Source organism: Vanessa tameamea, chromosome 9 (assembly GCF_037043105.1).
Source record: "Vanessa tameamea isolate UH-Manoa-2023 chromosome 9, ilVanTame1 primary haplotype, whole genome shotgun sequence".
In the NCBI taxonomy this organism is placed as follows: Eukaryota; Metazoa; Arthropoda; class Insecta; order Lepidoptera; family Nymphalidae; genus Vanessa; species Vanessa tameamea.
Window position 1 is genome coordinate 1,754,458 of NC_087317.1, and position 10,526 is coordinate 1,764,983.

The window sequence follows — 10,526 nt, forward strand, 5'->3', positions numbered from 1 at the left end:
GAGTGTACCTGTTTATTAGAAAAAAATATTATCACGTTATGTTAACTGTAAGGGCTGTTTGATATGTGTGTTTTGATAATTGAGTATTATATTAAACGATTTAAATAATAATCTATGATAGTGTCAAAATATGAATTAGTTAATAAAATCAAATTTTAATAAAAAAAAACTATTTTTTATTTTTTCTTTAAATGGCATCAAGCGAAAAATGTACCCTAACCAACATAATAAGAATTCTCCAAATCGTTCGTTAATGTCGGAACTCCGTAACAAACATAAAAACCTGTTTCTTTCTTAAAATTCTGTTGAAAATCAACACACTTGCGTGAGTTTATACTTTTTTAGAATTTTCAGTCCCTGCATTTCTAATACACCGTTTTAATTGACTTGAATTTATTGAAAAGCTTTGGTAATTTTCTCGTTATTGAGATGTTGTTAGATTGAATTAAATTGATTGAAATTAATGATTCCAACTGATATTCTCTAATAGATTGATTGTAAAAAAATCTCGACACAATACATACATATATTCTTAGAAATTCAACGGTTTCTTCATACACCGCACCCTAATTCCATAAAACATGAGATTATATTAGTAAAGTTATTTCCGTAAAACAGGGTTAGATGTCACAGGGCTATGTTTTTCATTTGCATTCAAAATTTACCAGATTTTGTTTGTACGGTCTGACAGATATCAGGTGAATACGTAGCGTTGACACCAAATACATATTAGTAAATTGTTTTAGTTTAATTTTGTTTTTACTATAACACACGAATAATGTTATCGATTCCCTTATTTTGTGTATACTTCCTTCCACTTTAAAGATGGTCGAAAACTGTATGGAGGTCGCACATCAACAAAATGGACAGTACGAATGACATAGTTATCGTTCTTTAAATATTACACGGTAGTAAAATCTGACGAAAACCAATGAAAGGAAATAATCCACTCAAGAGATAATAACATTGTGGAGGGTTACGTACTGATACAATAGAAAATAAAAGGGAAAAATAAAGTTCTCAGTTAGGTTATAAAATTTGAGGAATATTATTTTATTTTATAGGTAGGCGAAGGGGTTTATCTCTCACCTGATGGAAGGTGGTCACCAACGCCCCTAGAAATAGCGTTTTATGGCCCTTGTTCCTACAAATACACTGGCTATTATTGCTGTTTGGTTAGAATATCTAGTGAGATTAAAATAACTATCACTTATGAGAAATTGGAACAACTTAGTGGTTCATATTTCGGTTTTGCTTACAATTACGAGATAGTAAAATTTGAACTAATTTGACCTCGAGTTTTGTTTTTTGCTTACAAAATATAATATTTGTGATTTTTTTTCAAAAACGGAACCTTTGAAGTTTGCTTGTTATTTTCTAATACAGTTGTATTAATACTGTAATTAGATATAAACCTTTTGAAATTTTATAGTCAGTTTTTATGGCGAACTGTAAAATTTAGTACCAGTAATTCCTGTCAGCGTCAATAAATTTCAAAATCTATCTCGGTCTGAGTTATTGCTGTGTGTGTTGTGCTCCGTGTCGTCGTCAGACTCTTCGTTTTTATACGAATTTATGCGGTCGTTCCTCATCAGATACGATATTTTCATCAATCTTTGTCTATAAAACTATATATACACTCAGACAAGCGAAGACTTTTAGACGACAAAAAATAAATTGATGTTGCTGAGATATTGTGATTTGATAATACATACATAAATGTTTTTGAATGAAATTTCTTGTTTCATAATTTCGATAAAGCGATATCAATTACATGCCTATCTCTCGTTTTCAGAGACAATTATTAGTCTATCTGCCTCATGAGCCCATGTTTGTGGTCTAGCAATTTTCGAACGTAAAATTACAATCGAGATTTTTACATAATACGATACGATATATCGTACCTCTTTGTGTGAAACTTCTTTGGAGGCAAACAGTTCAAGGTCAAATTTGATTGCCGGTATTTTTTAATGATGTGACTTCATAAGTAGCATGCGCTTCTTAGCAATTAAATTTGAAAAACGTTCCATTCAACTGATTATTAAGTTTATGATTTAGACTATTGAGTTAATATTTTTAACTCGTAGTCGGTGCTGGTAAGAATCTTCATCTACGGTGTTAATTTTCTTTATGTATTAATGTTTCTTTATGCAGTTTTTTTTTATAATATCTTGATATTTATTACTGAACAAATTATTACAATTGGTACAAGCATGGGCCGACTTTTAAGCTAATCTAAATTAAATGAAGTACTGTAACTATTAAAATAATAGTCAAATAAATTGGACACATAAGATTAATATAAATATTAATACATAATAGGATAGTCTACAAAAATAAACATCTGAAGACACGAAAACAAAATATGACGTAAAAAATAAATATTAAAAACAGTAAATAACGTCTTTAAACGATAATTTTTAACATTTTTTTTGTTGTAAAATAAAATGGTTGGTATTCATTTTAAATGTATGTTATTGGTTGGAACCAATAGTCATTTCATTATTTCGCGAATACATTACAGTAGTCAGTAACAACTTTATTTTATTTATTTATTTTCGGGAAACAAACAGTACAATAGAACAGTAATATGAAAAAACAATAAAATAATACATAAACCAATCAAGTTTCCACTGATATCTATTACAAATTAGAAGCAGAAAGTAATAAGGACTAGAATAGTTATTTAAAGATATAAAAAAATATAAAAAAAAAAAAAAAATCAATTAATATAAATAATTAAAAAAAATTAAAACATTAAAAAAATAAATATTAATTACATAAGACAAAATTAACATTAATTGATTTAACAATTCATTGATGTTCTTTTTATAACTTAAAAGGGAACATGAAAATATACCTATAGTACTAAATTTTTTATTATACATGTTACATGACCGATGGATCAAGCTATTTTGGGCATATTTAGTTTTAGTACAGGGCATATCGAAAAGAGCATATTTTCGCTTACAAAATTTAGGGACATTAAAATTTAAGCAACCTAATAAATAAGGGCTGTCGATAACATTATTTAACAGTTTAAAAAAGAAATATTTGATCTCTGAGCATACGTCGAACTTCTAATGGACTGAATTTAGGCTGACTATCAGAGTTGTAGAACTTGTATTGAACATGATTCATAAATTTTATTTGTATTTTTTCTAGAGAATCTATATAAGTTTTGTATTGAGGGTTCCGGATTGACGAACCAAATTCCAAAAGAGAACGTACCAAGCTATTGTATAAAAGTGTGATGGTATAATATATATATTTTTTTCTTTCTAGAAAACATTTGATTGTTTAATAGAACTAGTGGGTCGCACGCGAAATTTCGCGTTTATTCAACAGATTTTTATAAACTTCGAAACCTACGACATGTTTTGATTTCATTGTAAACTGACGATGTTTGTTTGTTTTTTTTACATTCTTTTTTTTATACAACTATAGAGTCGCCCTCTACCCTGTCAGTAACTTTTATCCGCTCTCTAAAATTAATTCTTTAAATCGTAACAATTTGGTAAATTGCAATCAAGAATGCTCTTTAATCTCTCATGTGCAGCTATCGTCACATAATAACTGGGACAAAAATCGGTTCACGCTATTAATATATAAGACGCTGCAAACATTTTTACCTCTGCTTGTTTATCGAGTTCAAGACGTATCTAATTTAGAAAGGTGTTGATTAACTGAAAAAAGAAATTCAATATACCTTTGATAATGGTCTTTTGTTCGCAAGAATGTAAAAATAAATCTAGCAATATTTATATAAGTAATATTAGTACTAGGAACAAACATAATTATGCTAGTTGCAATGTTACCCGACCATATGGGTTTAATAATTGTTTCGATGAACAACGTATAAGTATTTAGAAAAGGATCCTAGAAAACGTTCAATAATATCGACAAAAAATAAAATCGTTCACCAACGTTTGCGTATTGAAATATATTATATAAAACTAATACAATCTTAGATGATAAAACTCCTTGAAATGAAACGATATGAGTAACTGCTCTGTAAATAACAAATCCTTTTCAGGTCTGCAACGTTTTTTTCCGAAGATTTTTTTGACAGTCAATAAGTAAGTGTGATTCTAGATTTAATACCAATTATGACTTAGAAATACAAAATAACAGCTTGTAGATATCCTACTACTGGAATAATCCTCTCCTCGTGAGAAGATTTTGGCCGGATACCAGTATTCTGTTACAATGGGAGTTAGTAGGTTTTCTCACGGAATTTTCATAAATGTATCATAAACACAAGTTAAGCAAAAAACAATTCAGTAGAACCTTCCACGGTTTGAATCCGCAATTTCCAGGATTCACGTGTTCTAAGTACCGGGCTACCTCGGCTTATTGGTTAAATATTTCGTTAGAATTCTTTAATTGATAATTTAACTTTAAAAGATATTTTTGGTTAAGATAAGTGATCAGTTAAAAAAAAATGTGGTAAGCTTATAATAATTGCCTAAAGCGGAAAATTAATGAAGTTCTTAGGTACTATACTATTGCAAAAGAAATATAGAAATTTCCCACTCTCTTTTATGTTAGTAAAATATTCAAGGTAAACGGTGAGTGCCATCACAGAAATAGGTAAGGCTAAAATGTTCTATGTTAAAATGTCCATTTTGACCGGACTAATTCTTGCCGACTTTGAAACTTGTATTCGCTTTAACTAACAAGACTCCTGTCCCGCAAGTTAGATAAATGCCGCCTAGTTGATAGCTCTATAGCGAGTATTGACAATCTTAATGCGTTAAAGGTAGCACTAAGCTTTGATAGATATAAACCACACTAGGCTTTGACGGACACGATATCCAGTAACCAGTTTGCATAATCGGATAAAACAAAAACTTGACAGGAACTGTATAAGTTTAATGAGTTGCATTGATTTGACAATAATTTTTTTTTGTAATATCAATAAATAAACTCGAAGCGATGATTTTTAAATCGATTCGATTAAGTAATTACGATGCGTCGCTCTTGATGTTTATTATTATTAGAAATGATTTTGTAAAAGAAATGATGAGTAAGAGTAACTACTGGGTTTTAACGGTTCTTCTCGACGCTTTTTACGAGTTAACCTTGTTTTGAGAATACTAATAACTATTTGTTGTACTAAATTTGATATAGTGCCTTATATTGAATAAGACTATTACTAGGGGGTGTAACTCAGTGGTAGAGTGTCTGCTTCGCATGCTGAAAGTCCTGGGTTCAAATCCCAGCACCTCCAATCTCTATTAAATTCCTCGAAGTTAATTATTGCTGTTTTAGATAAGATTGTTATTTGTTTCTGAAACTGTTAATGGTAAAAAAGAAATCCAATTGGAATGATTTAATATCTTTTTAAGTGTTCATAAAAATAATATCAACTACATTCCGTCCGCGCTATTGTCCTGTGCATGTGCGGGAGAGAAGATTAGGTGCGATCAATCCTTCTCTGTGTCCTTGACAATGTCTGTGCAAATATATAAACATAAGTTCACATTTTCATTACATATCTTTAAGTATATATTATACGTCGACGTATTTGTTGCATTCTTAACGTTCAATAAATAAGTTAAATAAGAATTAATAAACACAATTCGCTCAGTGGTCGTAATTCTATTAAAATCATTATATAGATAGAAAAACAAGCATGTTTCGAATAATTTATTTTCTATTAAAGACCAAACCCAAGGAAAACATTGACAAACAGAGGAGAAAATGGTATATTGTTATTGTCTGTTTATATTTAGATGTTGTCTGTACCTCTTTGTGGCCGGGATTTGCTATCACGTAGACCACAAATTTGCATTGTTAAGTAGATCTATTGATTTAATTGATCTATATAAGATATGAATGAAAATACAAAGGGTCAGTCGAAACTGGTAAACTAAATAACATTGTCGCGAACGTAATCGAATCACGACTGACTAGATATGCAAAGAACACAATTAAAATCAGTTGAGCCAACAGTGAACTGTTCGTAATTGTTAATTTCATTTACGATGAACTGAAATTTGATTTCATTTAAGTTTTGATTTAAGTAACTAGTCACTACATTAAATGTAAGAATATTAGCAACTAGTGGGCAATATTTTTTGTCGTATGTTTGTATTGCACGAATACCACTTGATATTTTTTATAATAGTGTTCTTTTAACCTATATCGACTGTTACGTCCATCAAGGGAGTGTCGTAGGACATAACGATTACGTATGTACGCAAAATCAACTATATATTACCTTTTCAAAATCTGAAATGAAATTCAACACAAGTGCATACAATTTAGGCACAGGACAAGATGTTTTACGTTCCGAAGCGCGAGAGTGTAAACTTCCAAACTTCGGGCTGCTACTGAGAATATCATTACATAGTATAAAACAAAGTAGCTTACCGCTGTCTGTCCCTATGTATGGTTAGATCTTTAAAATTACACAACGAATTTTGGCAATACAGAATTAATTCTTATCGAATTAAGTACCCTAAATACATTGTGAATTTAATATAATACAATATGGCCCTTTACAGCATGGAATTAAAATAAATATATTCTTAGATATTACAGATTTAAAACGCAGGGATATAGCGGTTTATGTTGTATAATTAATGAAAAACTGTGAACGTTGTAAGACATTCAGTAGTATATTTAGTATCAGCATTGCACCCGTGCAAAGCAAGGGCGGGTCGCTTAAAGAGATATAACCAGATTTTGAACTAAAAATCGTAAAGTGTAAACTGCTTAGTTGCAGCAGTCTGTATTTTAGTTAGGACAGTCAACACGCCCGCATACAATACCCCGCATCCGAAATCCGATTCCGTTTAGAAACTGAAATTACACACCGAACACCTTGAAATACCTGAATTCCGTTAATTTTGCAAAATTATTGACAAAAACACGCTTGATGTTGTCTATCGTTACAAATACAATGATAATACATTTAAATAAACAAATTACTGATTGGTTGATAGATTACTCGAGTCATTATAAAAATTCCTAAATAAAATTAAAAAAATTAGTGAATGACTAGAGAAATCTTATTGGTAGATATTAATTTAATAGAATCGTCAACGGAATCACTTATATTTTTATATAACGCGTTAAAGTGCCACAGGTTACTAGGTATATATCATCTCACATGTCGTCACAGCATGCCAAATTTAAACTGGTTAACGTACAAAACGTCGTATTAAAACAAAATAATCTATTATATGTAAATTAATAAAACTCGAAAAAATATATATAAAAAGAACTTCATGATAATATTATATAATTATTTGCAAAGATTTTCTATAAGATTTCTGCGCTAAATTGCGTAATCGCAATTTTATCGCGTCACCGCGCGTCTTTTAGCGAAAAAACTAAATTCACCCCCTTCTTCAAGATGGCTGAGTTACAAGAATTCTTGATCGACAATTTTAATTTAAGTCTTTCTAACGCTAAACGAATACCTAAGGATCAGTTTTCTTAGCTCATATGGATTTATATAGCATTTTTTTTGTATATAATGATTACATTGAGTGTAGACAATAGGAGCAGTATTTAGATTCTTCATAATTTTTTTTTTTAGCTTCAGAATAGACCAATAAGACATAGTTATTTCATCATTGCTGTTTAGCTTCAGAATAGATACTTGTTTTAAACATCTTAGCTATTTTTTTTTCTTTTTATTTTGTTATGACAGTGACCCATTTCTCTTACCAACGTTCCTGGGGCTATTTATATTGTATGGTAAAGCAAAAATAATAACTCATTTAAAATTCTACTTTGTTTTGTGAATGTATGTGTTGGTCATACAAAAGCGTCGACAAATATACGATATATTTTAACTTCGACGTATAATTATGATTAAAATTGTTATTAAGAGCTGCTAATTGGCTTTACAATCAAATTGAGGTCATCGGATAATTTTATTGTGACACGAACCACATTAGCTTGTAAAACTTTTTAATTAGGAATTCTGTTCGAATTTCACTTGTAAAAGCAGTAATATGAAATACAAAAGTTTAAGAGTTAAATTAAATATTAAAGTTAAAAAAAAAAACATTCGATTTGTAATTATTCAAGTGAACTATGAAAATGATGCTGTCTATAGAGATTTGTGATAAGTAAATTAAAATAAAATTGTCATAATTTTTTTTTGGCTTCATCCGCGTCTTATGCGTGACGGTCGTAGGTTTCAGACATAAAAATGTCATACGTGCTTCTTTGGCATACAAGCTTGCTTCATACCAAATTATATCAAAATCGATTCAATGATTTAACAGTAAAAGACAGCAAGAGTTACTTTTGCATTGAAAATTTTCGTATAGATAATACAAAACAAATAAGGTAATTAGGTGAGCTTAATACATCGAATGAACCTAGTTTGCATAGTCAACAACTAGAATCGCTTGGGGTATCGATTCGGCTATTACGAATCGCATCTAATTTTCGATACGCACCGGCTTACCGAATTGATTGAAATCTAGTTAGGTCCCAATACGCAACGCAAATCGATTAAACAACTAGTGAACGAATTGTGTAATGACATTTCGGTACAATCCTGTAGGAAAGCGTTTTCTGGTATAAGGGTTTTTGTGTTCATTTGGACAGATTTCGTTTTTATCAGATATAATAGATAAATGTACGTAATATGAACAGTAGATTTAATCTTTTATTATGAATATTTTGGTAGCAGTAATATGAGTATGAAAATGTTTAATTTCACGCCTAAATTGTTAACTCACACTACCGAAAATAAGTTTAAAAATATTTTAGTGACACTAGAAGGGAAAAATAAGATAAAAATAAGTACCTAATATAAAATACTAATACTACTACTACGGGAAGACGTATTAAGTTTCAGGTCAGGATATAAGATATCTCTGTTCCAAATTTCATCCAAATCCGTTTAGTAGTTTCTGCGTGAAAGAGAAATAAATATCCATCCACCCAAATTTTATATTAGTTGTTTTCAATAAATACAAATATTTTATTTATATTCGTAAAACAGGACGCCTTCACGTCTATATTTTTCAGTTCAAAATGAATAAGTGTTGGGCAAGTTGAGTTAGTACGATTTTAATTAAATAATTTCAATGAAACTTCGTACTTTTCAACTTGTTTAATGAAAAAAAAAAAACATGAACGGAAATGGAGCAAAGAGGGAGCTTTGAGTGAAAAGGAATATATTTTTAATAGAACTGGTTACTAAACTTGTAACGGACTGGTTCATTCATGTGTCTGATGTCAGGAAAAATAATTAAGTTACAAGTTTTTTTTTTTTTTTCATAATTCTAACGAAGCGTATTATGTCCGTAGGTATACTGCCATATAGTGAATTATCTATGTTACAATAATAATGTTTATATTGAACTTAAATAGCTTTACAATCCTGTCATATATTTATCATTTTGACATTGATTTTGATGAGAATTTCGAGGTTTATATTGGTGACATTTCATTTACAACATAAAGTACATAGTTGATTTTAAACGTTGATAGATAAGATTAATACTATTAATTATAGTTTTATAAGCATAATTAATAAAAGCGAATCGAATCAAGAATTTAATTTCTTACTTGATTAATTTAATATTTGATCAATTTATCAATTTAATCAATTTAATATTTAAATTGATTAAATATTAAATTTTTTGACTTAAATATTAAAACTTTGATCAATTTAATATTTAAATTGATTCAAAGGAATATTATTTTAGTGATGTTCGAAATTTGAATTATTGGCGTATGTATCGCTTATTCTATCAATGCAATGTATGCACTTTTGTTTTACGCTTGAAAGGTTGGTCAACCAGTTATATTCATAAACGCTTATAGGTTTTTAAAATTATTTGCATTATTTTTATACATAGACTAGAATATTTTTCATCAATACTTCCGCCATATTTTGTTCTGGTAGGAACAAAACCTCGAGAATACTTTTTTTAAAGAAAATCAGATCAAATCATAAAATAATAATATATTCTTTCTGATTGAGCATCAATAATTTTATATAATAATTTTGTTTTGTCATACATCAAGTAAATAAAGTAAACATATTATTTCTAAGAACGTCCACAATACGCTTATCAGTCCTCAACGGGACATAAATCTCTTCATCCAATCACACATGACCTCCGTGTTTCTGTCATCCTAACTATATTTACTCAGTGGGAGAGGTCAAGTTGCATTTGATGTGATTCGGCTGTCATTCCCTCGATTTGGCGTCCCATTACTGGAATTATTTATTTGTTTTCCGCTTGGAATAATGGTCAAAGATTATTAATATATGTAGATGTTCAATTGATCTGAGTATTCATATTAATTATAGTATTCAATATATACGTTTTCATCAAGATATTTATGGAGAAACGTTCGATATTGTAACTATTGCCTGCCTATCTTAGTTAAAATATAATTTTACGTTTATATTTATTATATTTAAATATCGGTTTGGCTCGTGATTTCGTCTAGTTAGTTACGATCCATATAACGTTAATTTTGTGTAATACCCGTGTTCTTTTAGAGCGTCAGAGATTATAAGTTCAATCGACTATAGA

The 10,526-nt window shown here is 29.6% G+C and overlaps 1 non-coding gene across 1 annotated transcript; it reads left to right on the forward strand.

The window, feature by feature from the left end:
* The first annotated feature begins 5,161 nt into the window (after positions 1–5,161).
* On the forward strand, positions 5,162–5,233 carry Trnaa-cgc (transfer RNA alanine (anticodon CGC)). Its single transcript has one exon. It is a non-coding gene; the product is annotated as a tRNA-Ala (tRNA).
* Positions 5,234–10,526: the final 5,293 nt, after the last annotated feature.